The following is a 24,090-nucleotide window of genomic DNA, read 5'->3' on the forward strand; positions in this document are numbered from 1 at the left end:
GAGTACAGAAATAGTGATCTGCAGTACCTCCTGTCGTACTTCTGTGGGCCAGATACTTGTCTTCCTGTGATACAGGAGGTTGCTGTTTCTGAGAGGACTGCAGATGAGATACTGTTGGCATATTATTACATCGCATGACAGGATGCAATGGGGCTTTATTCTCCTTTTTGTTTTGTTGAGTTTTCTGTAGCTTTCTGTTATTTTTAGCTATGATGTACATAAAAGATAAATTGATGAATCTATACCACATTTCTAACTGCCTTTGCCTAGAAGGCTTCTTTGTGATGCTCTTGTATATTAGACTGTGATATTTAATGTTTCGGTCACCATAGGAAGTTTTAGAGCTACTTAGTTAAAAACAATACTCTCCTGGGTTTTTCCTTTAGAGGTGCAAGTTTTGGGCTGGACACTTTTGACAAGCTATTAAAATCAAGCTATTAAAATAAGTGAAGGACTGAGAGACAGGATGAAAGGATTAAAGAGGCATGCATGGACTAGGTTCAAATAATCTTATGTTGTTGAAAATTAACCTAGTAGCATATTGTCCATTTTCCCTTTTCCTCTATAGTAGAAGTTTAAAAAGGTTGAGCCAACTAACTTTGGGGTTGCTGACAGTACATTAGTAGTGTTGTTGGTGGAGTAAGAAATGAGCTTTCTGTGGAACTTAGCTTGAGTTTGTGTGTGGTCTGTGCTGCATTGAATTTTGGAGGGGCAAATGAAATCCCTGACTTGTGTATGTATGAGTGAAGTGCAATGAAACCAAAGAAATCCAGCTTTCTTTGCCGTCTGAGACAGTGATAGAGGAAAGAGAGGATTTCTGGGTGTTGCAAAATGGTAAATTTGCTAGATGAAGAGCAGTTCTTAGAAGACAATATCTGGAAGAGAAGGGTCTTCAACGAGGGCAGCTACAGAGTGACAAGCTGGTTAGCCGAGAGCTAACTTCTTCCAGCTGTGCCTTTCACTCCTTAGCATGGTTCTCAGTAAAACTGCTTTATATGCCCCTCTAATTTCACTTATCTGTGTTTAATCTGCTAAACAGAATATTTCATAGTTGGCTGTATAATATTCTCCTAGACACAGTGAAGCTGTTACTTCTGTCAGAGTGTTGGTGCAGCACAGGTTTGCTTGTGGAGCAGTGGATTTGTGTGTGTACTGTGTAAGAACTGAATGCACAGATCACCTGAACAAGAAGTAAAACATGTAGAAACCATCTGTGGAAGGAAGATAATGCTCTTCCATAATTCTGGTTTTGTTTTTGTCATTCTTATGCCCCTTTTAATTTTAAGGGCATGAGATGTCCGTTTCCTTTGAGATGATGAGAGTTAACTAGTTTGTGCTTTCAGTGTATCTCAGAATGCTCTGGGTCTTAAAATGTTCCAAGTTTCTTGTATTTTCTTTTGTACTTGGAGCACTCGTTCCTGTGAATTCTAATGTCTGGTGTTATTGTATAGTTATTCCTGCTTGCTGTTACTAAGTTTCATCCTGGTGTACTGTTGAATCTTATGGCACTATTTTGATCTTGCATGAACTCTGTCGACTTGCATTTGAGTTAGCTTTGCTTTTATTTATTTATTTGGAAAATAAATTATAAAAGTAATCCTGAGACACTCTTACTGTCCATTCCTAGTAACTGCTCTTCAAGCAGTTATCAGCTCTTCATGTCAAAGCATGCAGGTGAATGGTTATTCACTGTTAGAAATAATAAAAGTATTTTTAAGGAAGGTAGTTTCTGAAAATGAATGCAGGAAGCTTGTAGAGAACAAAGGTGCAGGGTGGAGACTGTACTCTATATAAGCAGTGCATTTAAAAACAGGAAATTTGTTTTTCTTGATCTGCTTGCGTGTGTTGTATACCTGAGATGTAATTAGAGCATTTGCCTTTTGTAGAAAGATGTATAGAGGTATTTTTATTAACTCTTTTGGCTGAGATTTAACTGCAGATGAGATACTTAAGCACACTTGTTAAACCAGTGTTCTTTTACTTCAGCTACATGAATAAATTCTGGTAACTGTGCAGGTGAGCAGAGCCCCTGGTGACTGCTCTGAATTCTCAGTGCACCATGTGGGTCTGTGTCACTTTGGTTCTTTTAGACATCATATGCGACGTGTAAAGGAGATGAGCAAATAAACTTCTTCATAGCCTGGGACTGCTTCACACATACCTGCAGGACTGTCCTGGAAGTGTGAAGTAAGAGATGGGAAAGTGTTGGTAAATGAGGAGTCTGGAAGCTCAGGGAAAAAACAGGGAAGATCAAGCCACGTCAGTTGAAGTTCTTGTTTGTAACTAGCATGGCTGTCCTTACCTTCTAGATGCTGAGAAACCAAGAGTCATGTCTTCTGAAAAGAATTTGCTGAGATTCTGTTACATGTTTCCCAGTGAAGAGCAAAAGCAAGGATTGCTTTTTACTCCCTCAGTGTTTCAGTTTTGTGTTCTTTACTATCTTCTAGCTTGAAATGCTGACAACCCTTTTCTGCCTGCAAAGTTAGGCTGGTACAGGAGTGACTATTACCTAATTGTGGTTGAGCTCTGATTCATTGTGAGAGCTGCTTAAATCTTAAGTGGGTTGAATCTCCTAGTTAGGATAAGGGCGTGTCTATTCTTGCTGACCAGAGTGATACAGTAACCACAAGATGTCTCCTCATGATATGAAGAAGTATTTTTCCCCTTTCTAGCTCACCAGTGTCACCCCATAACATTCTTGTTGTAATGGATACAATATAGAGAGGGATCTATTGACTGAAGTGAGCCTATAAGATTAATATTCTCAGTGTGATATTGTAGTGCTTTATCTCCCTGTATGCTGTAGTAGGATTACACGTGCTCTCTAGGATATTTTCCAGTTGTTGGTGTGATGAGTATAAACAGGCTGTGTCAATCTGAGTTGATCTTTTAGGAGCAGCTGACAAAATAAATCTGTTTTACAAGAAAGTAAGGACAACTTACATGTCAGAAGCAGCCTTGTAGGTGGTGCTTAGGACAAAAAAATCTTGGGTAAGGCTGCTTGGTCCCTTAAAGAGGCCGAAAATTCTGAGGCCAGATATACTGTACTTTAGTGTAAAGAGTTAGCAAGGTAAATGCCTCGGTGTTTGTGAGAACTGTTCTTGTTTTTTGTCCTGATAATATGCTCTAGGATCTCTCTTGACCTTTATTTGGAAGGAACTTAAGACTTAGTTATTCATTCCCTTCCTCTGTCTCAAACATTTTTGTCTTAATTTGTCATTGCAAAAAGATTGAACGTTATTGCTCTTTTCAACAATCTCTTGTAAGCTTTGAAATCTTATCTGCAGACTAAGTACGTCACTGAAAACGCATTCATTTTGTAGCCACAGGGATGTCATTGGGCCAACAGGTTTTGATGAGATGATATGAAGGTGAATAAAATAGCTTTGATAGTCTTCATCAAAGAAATCTTACTCTATTAAAGGAGTGGCAACCCAGAGTATTACTTGACTGATATGTATTATACAACAGAAGGTAAAAACTATGTTCTTATCAGCTTCTCCACCAATCCAGTCTGGCTGGTACGTTCTAACAGTAACTGGCAGAATCCTAGGAGAATGATGCAAATTGGGAAATAGGAAAAAAATATGTATATACAGTATGTTTCATTTTTAATTTATAAGCGTTTAGTACATTAAGATCACTTATCTACCTGTGCAGTGAATCATTAAATATTTAATTTTGAAAATTGAGGATTGTCTGTACTTAAGTATACGTTGTGTTCTGACTGCACATCACGTCTTTTGTGATTAGTGTGTTCTTCTATATGTGAGTTCATAAGGTTAGGTGTAAATAAAAAATTTACCCTACTCTTAATGTGTAATGAATCATTGTTATTGTTAGGTTGATTAGTCCATTGTGACTCACTGCATACAGTAGCATTTCCAAAGTGCTAATCCTTTCACTCCTGTCTTTCTCCCTTTTTGTGAGCAGGCAGACCAGAATTAGAGGATGAGTGAGAAACTTCTGTCCTCCTTCATTCTTGTTGGCTCAACTCAGTTTCACAGTAACTTGTTAACTTTTGATTTTCAGCAGTGCTTATTGTACAAGAGGAATGAATCCTACCCACTTAACTTGGTCAAAATTTGAAAAATTTACTTAGAATTATTGGCCTAGAAACCACAGTTGTGTAGTTAATAAGATAATGTCATGAAACAGTCTAAATGTCCCGAGGTTAGTTTGTTAGCATTTCCATGTATGATCATTTTAGCAAAATATTACTGATTTGGCTGTACTTTCTATGATCAGATATAGCAATTCTTTGTTTGTTTTTATCTGTTTCAACTTCACCGACTGCAACATTAGTAGCAGTGCCCATTATGTATTGCTGGGTCTGAGAGGTTGACAGAGGAGGATGAACTGAGGTCATCAACTCCTCGTTCTTCTTTTCCCATTTGACATCAGAGTAACAGAACTCCCAGTCTCGTTTGAAGTTCATTCAGCTTGAAATGAAAACAGTTGAAATAAATTACTATTTAATAATATTATTTACCTTATTAAATAATTTAAGTCTATCCAGGTTTGTGGTAAATGAAAAAGATGGAAACTGACAGTGATCTTGAGTCCTACTTGTGAAACCCAAAACTGGATGGTATAAAGCTCTCTTCAGACAGAGTGGTTGATAGAGGTCAGGTGTTTGGGGTCTTATAGCACAGCCAGAACAAAAGCTGCTCCAGTGTATTAACAGGCAGGGGTTCTTGCCCAGCACAGGCACAATAGTTAAGTCTGTGTCCAATGTCTACCATTGTATTGAGAAAGGCTGTATTTCAATTTTATGGCTAAGCAAAAGTTTTGGAGTCAGTAGACCCTCAAAAACATGAGTGAATGTCTGAATTTAATTTGCTATTCTGGATTTACATCTGTGAATGAGAACAGGAAGCGCTTCTGGGGCTTCTAAATCTTTCAGAACTTATCACGTAAAGCAAGACAATCCCACTGACAAAATATATCCAGTAAAGACTAGATCAGTCTACTCTTAGTTGTGCTAACTTGCAAATAACATTTTTCAAGGGAATATGATTGTTTTTATGACAGTTCAAGTCTTAAAAAATGACTGGAAGTGACTAATGAAGTATGGCTGTTCCTGGAGTTTCTAACAACCTAAATTGCTGAAGACCTTTCTTATTTTATACTGCAGTCTCATCAAAATGAGAGTGCTATATATTGCAGTTTTAATTTGTCCTGCAATAAGAACACATTGCTGTAATCCCATTATTCTTGTCAGTGTTGTGTTTAAACTCATATCTGAGTACAATTTTATGAAGATTGAAGTAAATATAAGAGAAATATGAAAGCTTTGGAACCAATCATGAAATCCTTTCCAGAAGGGTAAATATGTTGAAAAATTCAATTCCAAGATACTTATATTTGTGTAGGTTTGGCCGGAAAACGCCTGCTTTCTGAAAGCTATGTAGAAAGAAAAGCAAAATGTAGAAGGCAAATGCTAGCTTTATTTTTTTTTCCCACCTATCCTCACAGAAGTCAGGAGTAAGTAGCCGTATAAATTCCTGGTTTAGTTCCAGAGGTAAAGACCAAATGATCAGCACGCTTCGTATGCAAAACAAAAAGAATTCTGTTGCTATACAGCCAGAAAGGAGAAAATATTTACCTTAGAGTGTGACTTCTGTTAATTGAACTCTCTCATCCTAAGTACAATAAGGTTACCTCTTACTAAACTTGTGATCATTTATATCTTATCTGTAGGTGACTATTTGGTGTACAGAACTTCTCACAAGCAGTTTAAACCGAGTTAGAAGCAAAACCAGTCCTGTACATGGTCTTTAAAGAGCAAATCAACCAGCAATCCTTAGCTGATGTGCTTCTTGCTGTGTGAAGTAAATTCATGGATAGTGAAATTCTCCTCCTTTGATACCACTTTCAGAATTTTAGTTGCATGCGTCTTAATTTCACTGCATTGTTGTTTGGGGAGAGTCATTATGTAGTAAAGAACAGAGCTTCTGTGTGGTGGTGATATGACTGTGGTTTTGGATAGTCCCCGTTGGCTTGACTTCTGGATCAACCTGTGATGATTACCCTTTTGTTTGTTGTCTACTCAAAAAAACCAAACAAACCAACCAACCAAAAAAAAAAAAAAAAAAAAAACCCAAACAAAAAAAAAAAAACAAAACAGAAAACCAAGACCTTCCTCACAAGAGGTCACTTTTTCCTGCAGTCATTAACCACTGCATGTCATAATAAACTTACATTCTGTACCTCATTGGTGTGCTTATATGCTTAACTGTATGCGCTGGATACTTCAGCAAAATCAGTGACTGTTAAGAAGGTGGACAGCTGTTGGTAGGAAAGAATTGGGCTCATTGCAGATGCACTGAAATTCTCTGTTGAAAACTTAACAAAGAGAGAAGTGGGGGAAGAAGATAGAACTGTTCTAGGCAAGTACACTATATCTGTTTCAAAGTCTCACTCAGTGGCAGTTTTTCAACCAGAATCTAGTCCTCTCATGGCAACTTAAAGATAAAAATGAATAAAATATAACAGTGAAAAAACCTATCCTCATTTCATAAACACATGACTCTACCATTTTTTGAAATATTTTTTTCACAATTTTTTTGAAAGGTGCCTATTGACTTACTGTTCGTGACTTGAGTTACTTGGCAGTGGCAGCTTCCAACTTCCACTCAAGTACGTTTATCAGTGAAAGTCCTTTCTCTTGTTAATTTAACCCAAATAATGCATTTGTACGTTGTTTCTGGGCTTTATTGAATGAGACTGCTCTTTCCTTGTACTATGACTTGTTAGTGGAGGAGATAGAATTAAAAATAAAACAGACCTCCTTCCTGGAAGTAATTACCTGGATTGAAAGATGGGGATGATGTGCTTGCTAGTGGGCAGAAAGTTTTCACATCGAAGATTTTTTTGTCTGTTTCAGGGCAAACTGTCCTGGTTTTATTAAGAGGCACTGAGCTTTTGACATAATACAGATGTAGTCAACTTAACACTGGTACAATCTTAATACATCTGTTTCTCTTCACAACTGAAGGTTGAGACATATGTTTGTATTATATATGTGCATGAAGTGGTGTTCTCAAGTGAGCAGTTCTCTGCTTTTCCAGTGTAATTAATTGTTGGAAGTGTGTAATTTTAATGAAGAGAAAACCCAATGTGTTACTGTATCATTGTATTACGTGAGAAGCTGTATTGGAGTTGAAATTGAAAATGAGATCACTTTGTTGGACTGCGCTGTCCTGCAGAGAAAAGGAAGTTGGAGTTTTCAAAGATGTAGGATCTGCCTGTTTCTCAGTATATCTGTGCAGGTTTTTCTGTTTGGGTTTGCTGTCTGGAAGCTCTGAGAATGGTGTTAACAAAATCTTCCTTTGTCTTGCTGGGGTGCTGTGGGACTTAGTGGCTGAAGGTGATTGATAAGGAACAGCATGATGGTGCAAGAAAATAGACTGAAGCAGGTATGGAAGAGTAAGCAAGCTGCTTATACAATAAATAGTATTTTTTATATTTGTTTTTATTTCTTTAATGCTACTGTTAGCTGAGGCAAGGTATTCAATGTGCATATTTAATTTCTAGAAAGATAATTCCTCTTTCTGCCAGAAATCTTACAGAGTAAGGAGTCAGTTTGATTTGGGTGTTATGGAAAATCTCTCAGGTGTGGTTTTTGAAGACACCTGCATCTATTTAATAATCAACTTCTTTCAACCTGGGGAAGAAAAAGGTCAAAAGAGAGACATTGATTCAAGTAATTTGTTGCAACACACTTGACCAGAGTACCTGCTAATAAGTGTAGGGAAGCACAACCACTCAGTGTGAGTGAAGCAGCTTCAAATTTATTCAAGTGGTTTATATATGGTTTATATATACAGGTTTATATATGTTATGCAGTAGTCTAATTTTAACTAGTAAGATACAACAAGTTAATCAATCATATCTCCCCACTCCACATGACACTACAGAGATCAAAAGAATACATATGCTAAGGAACACAGATCAAAGGATATAGTTAAATCATCTTATGTACAATGGTAATTGTTATCTTCCCACGAGACTTAAGGCAATGCTTGGTTACTGAATCATCTTATACGTGACCAATTACTGGGGCAGAGGCCCTATTGTCCTATTGTTTTCCTACATAATTGAAGTGAGCACAAAAATGTGTGCAGCATCTATGAAGATGACTTGCACTGATGCTAGTTTCCTATCAAATTGGTGACTCTTATGGTTGGTTTTGTTTCAATGCTCAGAAGTTTTTCCAATAAGACACCCTGCTGCTCTTCCCAGTGAGCATAACTGTTCTTCAGATCTGAATGGTAAACTTCAGAATACCCTTTGGTTATCCTAGGAACTGCTTCTCTGACTGCTCTCCTAAGTTACCTTTCTTGTCTTCATTTTGTCCTGCATTTTCTAGTTCAGACATCACCGCTTTCCTTCTTGGTCTTTCTGATTGATTCTAGGTGTTGTTTTGCTTTCTTCTGTTGAAGATTTTGCTGTTTTTGTGTTATCCTCAAATCCCTCACTGAAGCTGTATATCTCGTATGTCAATTGTCGTTGTAGAGATTACTGTGCTTCTATAGTAGAAATTGGATTTTCTGTCTACTTACAGGCTTAAGAAAGCTCTTGGAAATTATTAGGATGAACTTGGTTGTATTAAATGCATGTTAGGTTTACATATTCTCAGTTCTAATTGCTTTGTTTCCTTGCTTGGATTCCTTTAAAGATGTTCTTGTTTTGCTTCATGTGCTCTAAAACGAACAAACAGAAACCTTTCCCCTGACACGCTAACTCCTTTATCTTTCTCATCTTCCTTAGGACTGTTTAACTGTCATCTTTGTCTTCATTATTTTGTTAGCCTACTTCTTAAGGCTTGTATTTTTCCCTCAAGCTTTCACTAGAGAATGCATGTGTACATACTGGTAGCTTTATGTGGACACCAAATAACATCTTCAGATGTGAATGTGAGTTGGTGTTAGCTCAGAAACGCACTACTGATATTCAGGCTGAATCACTCTCTTCTGATGCCAACCTTAGAGAGGCCAGATTTATGCACATGGATTTTCCACTAAAAAATGACTTCTGGAATTATAATCTCTGTGCAGGAACAACTGCATTGGCAATAAAAAGTTTCCTTCATTTCCTTGGGCACCACTGACACCAACCTTTGAAGGTGGTGCCTTCTGCTCTGTCCTGCAGCTTGCTTTAACCCGTTACCCCTTAAGTGACTGTGTTTGCTGTTTGGCTTCCAGTCTAGCTGGCTGAATCAATGCTGCTGTGAAAAGGTCAGCAGTAATCTGAAGTGCAGCTGGTTTGTGAAGGAATGTAAAGCATAATTTCTAGTCTTACTTTGCTATGGGGATAAGTTCAGAACCTGGCACTACAGCTGTGTGATTTTCATGTATTTATTTTTCTGTTTGAACAGTAATATTTAAAGTTGGGTAGAATGTGTCGTATCTTTTTGTCTCCTAGAGCAGCTGATGTCTGTCAGTGCAAGCACTGCACCAGCAAGACTTAATTATTAGCACCTTGCTGGGTTTGTTTTACTGTCAGTGCTGTCCCTCCTAAAAGGCAGTGAAATATTGGGTTGTAGAAAGATGTACAACTGTCGTCGGTATAGGAAACCACATACTCTGTGCAGTCAGCTCGAACACTTCTGTGCTGCAAATATGCAGTGGAAGGAGCAACTTGCCTCTGTCAGAGTGCTAACAGATTCTGGCAGCTGTTTCTCAGTTAGTATTGACATTACTGGATATTCATTGATGTGCAACAGATGATGAATGTGGAGGCAGAGTGAACATCATCTCCCATTAAACACAAGAAAACAAATGAATTTCCATTTCAGGTAAGTAGAATTATTTTTTTGCTTAGTTTACACAAAATAAATAACTGGAACTAGTTACATCTATTTTGCAATTCTCATAAATCTTGAAGTGAACTAATAAGAAGATGGGAAAGAGAAATGGGTCTTGGACTTTATGGGAATCTAATCATTGTGTATTCCCCTGAGCTGTATCTGTTTGGAGCTAGGGTGCCATTGATTTTGTAAACATTTCAGTGTTAGCTGTAATCCCATTTGAATATAAATAATTCCCTGGTAGTTTCTTCTGTATTTGAATTAATTCTAAAATGTCTGACTTCAGAACTCTTTCTTTGGTATTATTACTAAAGGAGAGAAGTTCTTACTTGTTTTCCCAGCCCTAATCTTTGATTAAATCTGTGAAATTAATCTAAAAAATCTACTTCTGTGAAATCAGGAAGCATATGGATTCTGAGCAGTTGGTGGTGCTGAGAAAGCCTCAGAAGCTAGAAGGTGTCCAAGTTGGACACTGCAAGAAAAGCAGAAATCTGGAGGGAAAACCAATGCATTTGGAGTGAGATATTTATTTTATTAATTAGTACGTTGGTTACAGTTGGTAATTCCCTGAAGAAAGACATAAAGGAGTCTGAAATCAGTCATCTAGTCCCATCTGAGACTGGAGAACTGAGGTGTGGGCGCTATACCTGTCTAATTTAGGATTGCAAGGGTCTTGAGCTCTCTCCTGATCTAGCTGAAAGATGTTTTGGAATCTATAAGCTGCTTGATTGGTGCGATTTCTTTGACTTCAATGTCTTCAAAAATATTATTATTTAAGTTGAAGACACAATACTGAAATTGTTTTGTTGAGGCAGGAAAAGCAAGCATCCAACAGCTAACCGAAGTTGTTGGTGCCGTTATTGCTTGCAGTATATATATGGCAGTAGGCAGTATTTTGACCTGTAGGTAGAAGAGCTTTCTAATCTGTTAAATAGTTTGGAGCTACAAGGGATAAAATGAGTTAGGGATGATGCAGCAGTGTTAGATGGTATTCTTTGATATTCTTGATTGGGGCATGTTTAAACTCTGGGGGAAATGTGTTTTATCATGTTAGTTTTATGTCTTATCATGGGAAGTTGGGTTTATGTAGTAGAGCATATCAGATGAATGTGTGACTGTACCAAGAGAAAATCCTCACTTCTCTGAAAAATTGGGAATATGTTTCAGTTTGAGTTGTTTAACCAACAGCGGAACTGAACTGATGTGTAATGCTTAGCTGAATTGTTGGGATAATGTGACGTTTTGGTAAACATATAGGCAGGAAACAGCATATATGTATGAATCTGCATATTATTTGACATGGTCCATCACCACATCCGTATCTGTAAATAGGAGATGTATGGGTTTTTGAAGGCTGGATATTTGGTGGATAAGGAATTGGCTGGAAGGACGCAGCCATAGGGTTGTGATCAGTGGCTGTCTCGTGGTGGATGTTGGCCACGAGTGGTGTTCCCCAGGGGTGTGTCTTGAATCTGGTACTCTTTGACATCTTTATCGGTGACACATAGATGATGGGATTGAGTGATGAGTGTTCTGTTCTCATGTTCCTGTGCACTCAGGGGTCAGTTCTTCTAATATTTAACTGTCACAGCTCGATTGAATGATGTCTGAATGGAGAGATGTGAGAGTGAGGATAAATGTCAGTGTATGATCAAACTGTTATGTACTTATCAGTTATCGTGTTGCTTGCTTCCATGTAATGAGTGCAAGTGTCTCACACCAAGTTTCACGTGTCTATCACCTCCCCACTCTACAAACAGACAAACAAAAGGTTACTGATGTTTTTCTGTTATCTTAAAGTCACTTTCCTGTGAATGGAACAGTTCTGAAGGAAGTTTGTTTGCAAGCTAAATGTGAAGGTACAGGAAATGGTGTTTACGACAGAGTTCTGAGCTTTGACTCTAGGAGTCCCTTATTTATGAAAGGGAGCAACATCTGTAGCTGCGTGTACTCATACATTTGAAGACTAGTGTTTTTAAGATGTTAGATACATCTATACCTTGTTTTGTCTCTTACAATCACATTGCAGAAATTAAAACATCAGCGGAACAAGCAAACGCTCGTTTTAGCACCACAGAGGTTAGGATAGCTATCAGAAAGAACTGTTATGTGAAAAGCATATGATAGAAGTGCAGTCAGAACTGATGTAACTGAACTGTGCTGAGGTGGTGCTAAATACACTTGGACTGCTTGGAACTTACTGGTACGGGGCACGTTTGACTTGTGTGTTCCTTTCCAGTGCTGTGTTGTGCTAAGGGGGCTGTCTTCGGCACTCTGGGCAAAGCTTAATACTGAAGCTGAGAAGTGTGACAAAGGAACTTGATAGCTTTGTGATGGACTGCTATTTGTTTGATCAAATTACCTGTTAGATTTCCCATAATTCTGTGTATGTGTATATATAAAAATATCTATTTATTGGCTGCTTGATTCGGAGATCCTGTTGCTCTCTACAACTACCTGACAGGAGGTTGTGGTGAGGAGGGGGTCGACCTTTTTTTCCCATGTAGCTAGTGACAGGGCGGGAGGGAATGGCTTCAAGTTGTGCCGAGGGAGGTTCAGGTTTGATCGTAGGAAAGTTGCTCTGAAAGAGTGGTCAGGTGCTGGCATGGGTTGCCCAGGTGGTCACTGTCCCTGGAGGCATTCAGAAAGGTGTGGATGTGGTACTAAAGGCCATGGTTTAGTGGGAAATGGTGGTGACAGGTAGTTGGCTGGACTAGATGTTCCTGGAGGTGTTTTCCAACATTATTTTGCTCTTCCTCCTCATTGTCTGTGCGTTCACATTATTTAATGTCTGATTTATTTGTTTTTGTTTTTATTTTTTTTTTTACTGAAAAGACCTCATAGTTTCCTATGGGTTCCTTAAATTCCACTGAAAGTGGAAAGGGAACTTGGTGTGTTCTAACAAAAGCAGCAGCTGATTTCCAGGGCTTGGTGGTGTTGTGTTGCCACACTTCACCTCATAGTGGATCCCAAGAACATGTCTCCCCAGATACGTGGAGCTGTTTTTGGGGAGCAGTAATGGTGCAGATACATACTGATTGCCACAGGGACAGGGGCAGTGCTCCCAGCCAGCGGCTTTAAAAAACACAAACTAAAAAGTCTCTGCTGTTTGCAGGGCAGATGAATACATTAAATAGATTCAGACTAAATGGTACATTCTCACAAAGCAAAAGCTGTGCTTAGGAGTACAATGGGCAATTGCAGGCACGGTATTTTTTCTGGTGGAAACTTTAGGCAACGTTTCATGAGCTATTTGGCATGGATAAAAAAAACCCAGCATGGTTCTTCTGAGTCAGTAAGGCAGACTTGGATCAAGTTCTCCGAGCTTTATTATGATGCTTTAAATGACCATAATCTACATGTCTTGAGTAGGTGACAGCCTGGGTCGTCAAGTGTTGCTCTGTTGATTGAACTTAAAAATCACATGAGGTACTGTTGTTGAGGTCAGGAACTAAAGCTTCATCAGGACTAAGAAACAATTATTTGTTAAATACTTAGTAAATACTTGTTTTAACAAGTATTTACTAAGAAACAATTATTAAACTCATAACAGGGCTTGTGTGTTGAGAATTTCCTGATGTGGCAACTGAAACAATGTCATTCTCAGTTTCATAATGTTTCTTACTCTCTTATCATCTCTACCTTATTCTAGTATTTTCTGAATGTGGGTCTGGATTTTTAAAAGAACTTCAATGGGAGATTTCCAGGGGTGCTCAGCTAGGCAATCTCTGCTTTTGTCTCTGAAACTGATGAAAATTAATATGAATGCTCATAGCCCTCTTAGGACCAAACTTTTTGTATCCAGAATACGTTGTATCATATGGAGGAAATGGTGGAGATATGTACACAGATAGTGTATGGGTTACAGCATGAGTGCAGCATGAAGAGACTGTACAGTCCTCATGCTAGACAACAGCTGTCAGCGCTTTTCTCTTGCCTTGGTTAAGAACCTGGCCATTAGCCCTACAAGGGAAATTTCATTCTCTCCTGATTAATTTTTTTTTGAGGAAGCGTAAAACAACTTCAGGTTCACCGGAAAATGAGTTTATTCTGATTTTTGGGATGGTGACCAGGGAAACAGTGGTGTAAATCCTCTGAAGCGTAGGAGTGACCCGGACTTTCAGTGTGTCTGAAAACATTTAATGACCAGAGTGCTACAAAAATAAGCTGCTGCTTTTCCCAATGAAAAGAGGAGGGGAGAGAGAAGGTTGTCTCTGTTTGGAGAGAGAGAGAGAGGAGGGAAAGAAGGATCAAATCCTAAAGATATTTCAGATCTTAATCTTCTATTTAAATCCTTAAATTCTTATGACTTTAATGGGTGTTCTAAGTGCTTTAGGAGGAATAAGAAGGAATTAAGAGCCTACACCTTTGCCCCTTTTGCTTATATTCTTGGGAAAATGTGGAGCATCCCCTGTGGAATGGAGGGGGGGCCTTCTAAGCCTTTAACAGGGGTGGGATTTAAGCCAAATTCCTGCTGTTGTGGTGGGTGATGGTTGTTTTTTTTTTTTTTGTCAGCTAATACAAGCAGCTTCCTACTTAGTAATCTGAATCCTGCACCATTAATCACCTGTGTATTATGTATGGATACCTGGGTACCTGTTTCAAGGCTGTAATTTTGATTTAGGAAACAGACACCCCGTGGATCTTGGGGAGCTAGTAATAGTTAAGTGACCACTTTCTGTCTGGACATAAGCATGTCTACCTCTGTTATTTGACTCAGCAACATTGAAATTTGGAAAGATTGCGTGTGTGCATCGAGTTGGGAAAGGTTGTGTTTATTAATACTCCAAGGAGAGAACGCTTGCAATAATTATCTCAAGTGTCAGTTGGGCAGTGCTGTTGGTAAGTTTAACATAAAGATGAAAATTAGGGCAGCGAGTTAGATAAGTGTGCATTTTTTCCCATCCTTAAATATAAGGGAAATTAAGTAGAAACAAGCCAAGTTCTTCTGAGATGTGTTGGCTTCTCGAATAAGTCACTCAGTCCAACAAAAAGGATTTGATTTAGATATCTCAATTAGTACAATTAATAGGTGTAATTGATGCTTGTGTTCTCCTTAATTGACTGTGCATCAGTTTCTTTCCCAAAATGAATGAGAAAGGTAAATGTCATAGCTGAAGACCTTAAATTTAATGCACAGTATGAGATCCTTAAGTTCTGGGAGATATGGTGTACATGACTGTAGAATTTGGTGTCATGTGGAATGATGTTAAGGAGATGTGGGAGACTTCTGCATTACATTTGAGCAATGGTTGATGTAGCTGAGTGAATAATGTACTTGAAACCTGTGTAACCCGTCATCTGTACTGAGTGGAGTGAGAGAAAGAGGACAGGAAAGAAAACCACAAAGAATAAGCAAGTGTTTAGGTGAGTGCCCTGTGCAGTGCTTGACTGCTGTCCTTAATAGTTGTACTTAATTGCTCATAATAGTGATGCCACACCCGGAAAAAATGCCACAGCAACACAAAAAAGCCAGCAGAAAGCCTGTAGTGAAAGAAAACTAGAGAGGTACCTGTAGGAGTGCTGGCATTTCTTGTCTGAAGGGGTGTGATGTTTCAGTAATCTCCACTGATGGTGTGAACGTTAGTTGAGCTTTCTGACTGGTAGCAGTAGAAGCAGCAAATGAGAGAAAGTAGGAAATTAGTTTTGAAACATAAGCGAGAGGAATCTGTTGTCTGTTCAAATTCCAACTCCAAAGTCTCTAATATTCAGCTGTTTTGTGTCCTGTGTTTCATTTACTGCCTTCATTTAAAGGCTGAGTAAATTTGTATCCAAACTTGAAAAAATTCACAGAAATAAAAACAAAGTTTTTTGGCTTGGAGTGTTTAGAAGCTTGATTGTCTGAGTTCTTCTATTCCCTTTGAGTAAAGAGTACTCTCTTCTTAATGCCAAGTTTCATGAGCTGGATTTAAACGTGCTCTCCTTTACCACCTACAGAGATCCAAGGACCTTTAGAAGTCCTTCCAGATTTTTGTTTTTGTTTTGCACATCATTTGAAATATTCTATTTCTGTTTTCTGATCATCGTCAGGGGAAATTTACAGAGAATCTTGTGTAGGAGAGGCAAAAACACTATTTGCCAGTATTTTATAAAAATATATTGCCTTTTCTGGTCTGTGCTAGCATAGACCCTCTTTGCTTATCTTTTAAATGTTGATGAATCATACAAGCTTTCAGGAGTTGATTGTATGAACATCCCCTCTTCATGCTGTGAATTCTCATGTGCACTGGCAGAGTCTTATAGCCATGAAGAGCAAACAAAAATATTCATCAGCCTCCCTTATAATTTCTTTCACATTTTTGTACCTCCCTTTACAGATAAGCCAGTGCAGAAAGTTAGGGAACTGATCTAAGAGATCACTATTAATGTGCTTTGCTTGCTTGACAATGGAGAGCTGGATAAAAACATTTTCTGACGTATGTTTATCCAACCTTGTCTTCAAACACCCCTGGAAATTGAAACTATACAGTTCCTCTATTACACTGCTTTTGATCTATTAGCATTTGGAAACCTTTTCTAATAACTAACCTGTGATGCAGTATCAATCCCCTAATCATCATGGATGCTTAAAATTGACTGTTTAGTGAGTAGGAGCAGCACATAAAAGTTGTTAGGATGATTTCTCTTCATGGCCTAACATCCCAAGTAAATAGCAACTGAGTGTCAGGGTAAACCCCGTGTAAACTGTTTTTAATATCAAGATTTATTAGTAAATCAAACACAAACCTCCCAAACTGATATTAGAACCAAGTGTATGTCACAAGAAATCCTTAGCCTGTTAGTTCCCAGTTATTTCAAGACACTTCAGTGGCAAATAAAAGAATAAAAGGCCCCAAATGTCTTGGCTTGGGGGTTCCCTGTGCTGTGGTGTTGATGTAATGAGAAATTAATAAAGAAAGTAATAAAAATGCTTACAAAGCACTTCATTCAGACATCAAGGGCTTTGCTCCAGCTCAGTGTTCAATCTTGTGTACTGCTTAAGCTTTTCTCATTTATGAATTAAATGAAAAAAATTCAAAGCCTTGATCAATACCTGATTCAAGAATTATGTACTAACATCTATTTGGAATGATGCATTTGATTTAACTGCAAGTTTTTGACCAATGATAGGATAATTGTCAACATGTTTATTGTGTGTATTACTCATCTTTCATGCGTGGTACCTGCTAATAGTGAATGTCTGATGATGTGTCACTCTGTGGTTTTTATGTAAGCTGAAAAAAGAGACGGAAAAAAAACCCAACAAACAGAAAGAAATACTTTTCCCATTAGGAGTAAATGTTATTCTAGTCAGTGAAGTCAGTGACTTCCACGAATTGCAAGTTAAAAGCACTGGAAGCTTCTCTGGTATCAGAAACATAAAATAATCGGTGTCTGCCATTGCCAGCAGTATTATTTACTTGCAGTAGTTTCCTTTTTTTTTTGCTTGAGATAATCAGTGTAATTTCTTTCTTCCCTTAGCCTTGAGAATGGAGAACATAAGGAAAGCCAGAAGAACAAGGGAAGGGAAGCTTTCTTTGAGCGGTGTTATGACTCAGTGGTGGTGCTTAATATAATGTTTCAGAAAATGGGAGTTGAGATGGCATGTACTCAAGAGTCATGCATTATAAAAACTTAGTTTGCAGGATGATGTGAATCTTGAATTGCCTCAGAAGATGTCTCGATCACTACATGCAGTCATCTGTAGAGAAGAGCTGAGCTGAAGCCTGTGCAATGTTTGTGCTGTTAGTCAGTGCTGCAGAAAAAAACCCCTCTATTTACAACTGTTTTTATCATTGCAGGAGGATAATCTTCCACTCACAACGATCTGTAGATGAGTTTTTCCTTTCCTTCCTCTGTCCCTCACTAACTCCATTAAGTTAGGCTGTTTCTGGGTATGGATCTTTGAAATGAGATCGGAGTGTCATTATTTCAATAGCGACTGCACTGACAGCGAGGAAGTGAGGCATTAACTTCCATGTGCATTTGAAGGAGTGTTCGCCTCAGTGCCATGGTTAGGAACTGGGTTTGGCATCTGGTGGTGGCCCGACTCAGTTCTGCTTTTGAAATGGAAGCAGCATCTAGTATGACTGAATTCTTTCCAGAAAGCATTAGGTTGTCATAGTGTTGTGTCATTCTGAATGAAATTAAATATGGAAGAGGAGGATGATGTTTGATGGTTAAAGCATTTGTTCATGCATGTGGAGGTGTCCCTGCCTGTAGCAGGGCCATTGGAACTAGCTGGTCTTAAATGTCCCTTCTAACCCAAACCACTCTATGATTCTGCTGTGCTGTGTAATTGTAGCTGAGTTTGATCTGGATATTATTGGATAAAGAAACAGAGTTGAGGAGCTCGGTCCTGGAGTATGGGTGACTGTAATGGAGTTCCTTATCTTGTTCAAAACTTGTTTTTCTCTTGCACCTTTGCAAAATGTTTGATTTCTCAAGAGAAGGTGTTTTCTTCCTTGGGAGAACTATGTACCCCAGGTGCTGTTGTGGTTGCCATGGCAGTTTGCTGGGAAGCATCCTCTTAAATACATTACTGTGAGTGAAGAAATAGTGTCTTTTTTGATTGCTTTGACAGATACTCAATGCTTATTTCATAAAATATTTTCAGCTGTGTAGTTTGATTTTTGGGGGGATAAAATAGCCTTTCTTTTTTTCCTAAAAAATACTTACTTTTGGATAAATTAGTTTTGGAGTTGGCTTTCACATGCTTTTATTCAATAAAGATAGAAACCTCTTATTCCCTCTTTCCTGGTCTTTGTAATTTTAGAAGCTGTTTTAATAACTGGTATACAAGTGTGTGATTGAGCCAAGCTGGCTTCACTTGCATAATCTGACTGGGAAATGAGATTTCACACCTGTGACTTGCTTTGCCGTGAATACCTGCTTCATTTTTTCCCTTCTTCCAATCTGCCCTCCTTCCCTGGTTAAGTTTGGGGATGCACAGCAGCCTCTGTGTGTATGTATATGTGTCTGTGGGAGGCGGTCGGGGGTGAGGAGGAGGAGGTGAGCTGCTGCCTGTTTTACAACTGAGACAGTTCTTTTTCTCTATTGAGCTGCTTGAAAACAAAAAAAGAAAAAAAAAAGAAAAAAAAAAGTTTTCTTCAGACCAGAGTCATAGGATTGTATCTTAATAGGCAAAGAAAGAAATGTGGGTATTTGTGGGTATTTTATTTGTCATGCCTAAGCATCCAAGGTAATAGAATTAAAAGGAAAGGACTTAAGGCTGAACTGTTCCTTTTGACACTTGCCTGAACAAGCGTGGCTTAAACTGAATAGGTAAAGGTTATGGCAGAAGGTGTTGTGACCCAGGAACCTCTCTCCCCCCGAGACCCTGTTCACATGTTGAAGGTTTTGCAAGGAACAGAGAGGTGGTGGTACACCTGCAGCAGATTGTGAGGGTTGTGCTGGCTCATATGTGAAAAGACAAGGACGTGGGATATTGTCTCTGTGCCTTCTTCACATTTATAGTCCACCTGCTGTAGTTGGGGAGGCATTGGCATCTCCTGCAAGAGTGGATTTATTCTGCTATATAGCGTGAGTCGAAGTCACAGTGAAGCCCTTAAGCAAGCTTTGATTTAGCTGGTCATGGTTTTTTATGAGGGCTCTAGTGAAACTTATTCAGAAGGTTATTGTAATCCTGTTCCACCAGCTGAAAAGAGAAGCATAATTTAAAACAAATGGCTTGCCAGACGCTGAATGCCTGGTGAACTTGTGCTGGTCCCTTGTACGGGAGGTCATCAAATCAAATATTGTAGCTGAATTTTTGAAAGGCTCAGATAATTTTGTGAGCAGTAGTAGCATTTGTAGTTATGGAAGGTAAGATAAAGATCATCAGCTCTCGTGCTCCATGGGATAAGGCAATCACCGTGGTGTTATGGGAGGGATATTTCCCTGCTGAGCTGTATTACACAGTTGGTTGTGTACATAGTGATGTGTGCCCTTTTTTTTCCAGCTAAGCCATTAGCCAATGAGGTGACACCTGATGTGTGAGCAGGTCGCTCTGACAAATCTTCTGTTTGCCATAGAAGGGATATGTTTTCATATGAAAGGCTTCTGTTCCATTCCGTCATTCAAGCCATTGCTTATGGGAATGTTGGCTCACTGGAGATCTTACAGTGACAAGGGGTTCCCATTTTGGGCTCAGTGATGCTGTAGCTGCTGTGACATGCTTACTGTTATGATATATATAGGTGCCTTGGCTTGTTGTCTGAGTTGGTACTCTTTCCTGTCCTACCCCCCACCTGAAGCCAGCTTCAGATCGCAGTCTGCAGGCGTTCAGTTGTTGAGTTCCTGGTAATGGGCAGGCAGTCTTTAGGTGAGCCTGAGAGCAAAACCCAATCCTGACTCTGCGTGTGGCCATTGACAGGGTTATCAGGTGCTGCAGGGTCCTGCCTGAGGTCTTCTCTGCCCTCACAGATTAGAGCTGGCTTACAAATGTAATCCTTTTGCATTCTGCTTATATTTAGAGTCAGTCATTTTTGAATCTAAATCATAGACTAAAATGTGTAGTAGCTCAGGGACTGGGACTCTAGGCTTCCTCTTGCTAGCATTTGGCTTACAGTTTTTACCTAAACTTTGCTCACTGCTCAGGTATCGCCGTCCCTTTCGTAGTTCATGCAGAAATTTCGACCGTTTGATTATGTGCTGGAATGACCCTTTGACTGTCAGTACTTCTCTTATTCCTGTTTTCCTCAGAATTTATCCTTAGGCACAATAATAACAAAGAATAATTGTATCTGAGTCTTTGTTTAAGTGGGCTACCAGGGTCAAGGTTTCACTGATTGTTTTCCTGAAAGTTACTTTGCTGTTGTTGCAGTTTCCTTAGAAGCCCTTTCTAGGCACATATACAGTAATTGTTATTTATTACAGTTACTATTACCTAATGGTAGTAAATAATAGTGTAATTACAAAACAGGTGATGAGAATCTCCACTCTGTATGAGAGCTGATCAGTCCTTCTCAGCTGCCTGAAAATGTCTTACACATCCCAGGATTTCATTTGCAGCTGCAACACATCGGTACCTGAAAATCATTCAATTAATCAGCTTACTTCTTCTCCATCCCTTAACGTTTATGAAGCTACGGTTTAAAGCAGCAATTCTTGTTTGTTAGTTTGAGTTGTGGTGATGTTGCATTTTTTTGCTTTTCATTTCTGTCCTATTCGACTTTCTAGACCACCAGGTCATCTCATTTGTTCTGTGTGATGATTGTGTCCTCTTCTGTGCTGATAACTTTATCGTCTTTGCACTTCATAATGTAGTCCTTGAAGCAAGGTTACTCTGGAATGTATTGGGCAGGATCAATCCCAAGAGCGATTCCTGAGAAATGCTGTTAAGTTTTGTCCTTCCTGAGACCTGCTTTGACAGTGTGGACCATTGCAGTGCCTCACATCGATGATTTTCTATCTGTATTATGATGTATTACAATTATTACATCATTTCCAATAACCTGCATTTTCAATAGTAATTTCTTATGGGACACTATCAGATGCCCGGTTTAAAATTGGATGTGTTAGATTCCCTTGATTGCTGTCTTTCCTAATCGCTGCCACATTGTGTCAAAACTCATGTGCATTTACCAAGATCACTTTTTTTTGTCCTTGAAATGTAGGTCCTGTATTTGGTTTTCTCCAGTGTTACTGTTGCTTTAGAAATGATGATCTGGGATGTACAAAGTGTTCAAGTGAAGGTTTGTGAGTCTAACTGGAATGATGGGAAAGCTTCAAACCTTCTCGGTTTTCATAAAAGCATTCTACTTAACTGGAATTCTCATAGTCTGAGAATGCTCCCTTCTAATATTATCTTTAGAGAAGCTGAGATATTCACGCAGGTTATAAGCAGAACAGAGATAGGTTTTAACTGGATCTATCTCTTGCTAAATAGTTGTCCTGTTTATTTTCCTCATTTTTTTTCTCCTTGAGTGAAAAACAGCCTTTTCACCGTTAGTTGTGTTTCCCCTTGAAAGGTCCAACTCAAGTACTGCTTGTACCCTGTGGCTAATTTAGGAGGCATGGCATACCTTTTAGTCATTCTTTCCTGTTCCGGTATGTTTTTTGTGTACTCCTGAAGTTGTCTTTCAAGTACATTTGTAATCCTTTTTTTTTTTTCCCCTCACTTTTATTCCAGATAATTGTAGACTTTTATTGAAGTCATTTAATTATATTGTCCTTGTTCAAATTCTTGACCTCATTGCACTCCAATCAGTTGTGTTAACTTTCTTAGGCCCTCAGTTAAATCCCCAATTTTTTTTTTTGCTTTGCAGACAAGTTTTTATTTACAGAACCAGAGAATGGTTGGGTTGAAAGGGATCTTAAAGCTCCCTCAGCTCCAGCTCCTTCTGTGGGCTGGCTGCCTCCCAGCTCATCAGGCTGCCCAGGGCCCCATCCAACCTCTCTAGGCAGCTCAGGCCGGACTCTAGTCACCTTCATAGTGAAGAACTTATTCCTCATCTTTGATCTGTATCTACTCTATTATTATATTTTAAATAAAAATAAAAAGTAGTTGGTATGAAGTCAGTCAATCGATTTCTTTCCTGTGGTAGCTTGCTTAAATTTTCAAGCAGTGTTCCTATACGTGGTTTGAGCAAGAAAGTGAAGAGTAGAAGGTTCAGATTGCCTTTGCAGAGAGGTTCAGCTTGAAATGAAGTCGGAGGCAGTTAGGAATACATCAAAGACTGACTGAAAGTAATAGCTAAAATAAGTAAAAATAAACAAAAAACCCCACAAATTAATAATGCACTGTAATGCATAGGTTCGGTTATTGGAGATAGGAATGCTAGGGGAGTCTGTGGGTTTTGTGAGAGTAGTCATTAAAACATGACCTGGATGCTGTGTGTTTTACAAGGCTTAAAGTTTGATGTCACAAGAAGGCCAAATTACCAATTCCTTGAGTCAGAGCAGTGGTTTTTTTTTAGTATTTAATTGATTTTTGTTAACTCGTATTAAAAACTGCTTTGACACCCTATATTTATGTATAGACATACACAGGAGGCATGAATAGCTCAGGTATATGTATCAGAATATTTGTCTGAAACCGTTATTCTTCAGGTTATGCTGCAGAATCAGTGGTGATTCAGTGGTTTCCAGAGTGATGAACCAATATGGGAGTGTTAAAAAAGCATAGCAACAGGGTTAGGAATTACAGTTGTTTGGGGTATGTTACAAACCAACCAACCACAAGTCCCCAAGGGGGAAACCTCACAACCCCAAACAAGATGACCTTTAGATATTACCTCCGTACTTCTCCGACTGTGGTGGGATGATGTGCTGGTGGGAGAGGCTCTTGTTCAAACCTCTCTACATCCTTGTCTGTGTATCACTTATTCCCTTGAAAGCCTAAAGATGTTTGCTCAGAAATATCACACCCTTCAGAAAGTATTTTATTTCTGTTACTGAGCTCTACTTTCTTAATTTGTTCTGAATTCCTGAATGACTTCAGGTGAGCTGAAACTTGTTTTTGGCATGCAACAAGTTTACTAAAAATAAAAGCCATCCAGCCCTGCCAAATACCTCCCTGAAATGTAGTAAATAATTACTAGCACTGGATTTCTTTTCTCTTCTTGATTTCATAGTGATTAATCCAGGCTCTGGGAGCTCTGTTCCTGAAAAGCTGCTATTGTGCATTCCGTCTACAGACAGTCTGTATTTATACCTTGCTGCTGCTTGTACCAAATTTGTCTGCTTCCATTCCTCCGGGAGAAACTTGGGGTTGTGTCTGTGGTCTTTGGAAAGCTCTCTAAAATATGTAGGAGTCTGAAAATGACTGACAGCCTCTCTGCTGCTGATGGCAGCAGCTGGGGTTATTAGATTGGTAGGGAGGCACCATCACGCTTTCTTTTTGTGTCTGTGATTAGTTTGTACAGGTAAAGTTTTAAAGGTGCTCTTGGCATAACTAGCTAGTAAGGAGAAACAGATGTGGAATACTGAACATTTCGTACTTAGTTGCTGTAGCTGTGACAACATGTGCTACAGGAGACTGTGAGACTTACTGTTACTGAAAAAGATACATGCAAAAGTAGCTGGAGAAATAAAGTAAAATTTTGCTGCTGCCTGATCATGTCACTTGAATGTGTGAGTGTACTGATATTTGTAAAGCAGGTGGCGTGATCAGGATCCGAGACTACATCTGCTTTTTAAATACACCCAGCTATTAGCTCAAAGAACTGAGAGCTTGCCAGATGTGGGAAAAATCCCCCATCTGCCTTTGCTTACTGTAAAAAAGCAGTAATGGCAGTGAGCTGAAGTGAAGGACTGAACAGTGCTGACTAATTCCATCCTTACCTCCATCTTTT

At 38.9% G+C, this 24,090-nt stretch overlaps 1 protein-coding gene across 1 annotated transcript in view; it reads left to right on the forward strand.

The window, feature by feature from the left end:
• NELL1 (neural EGFL like 1) overlaps positions 1-24,090 on the forward strand; it is a 249,335-nt gene that overhangs the window by 79,825 nt on the left and 145,420 nt on the right. The window lies entirely within an intron of this gene.

The sequence above is a fragment of the Cyrtonyx montezumae genome, unplaced genomic scaffold, assembly GCF_038088225.1.
Source record: "Cyrtonyx montezumae isolate F1298 unplaced genomic scaffold, pur_monq_1.0 scaffold_10, whole genome shotgun sequence".
Taxonomy (NCBI): domain Eukaryota; kingdom Metazoa; phylum Chordata; class Aves; order Galliformes; family Odontophoridae; genus Cyrtonyx; species Cyrtonyx montezumae.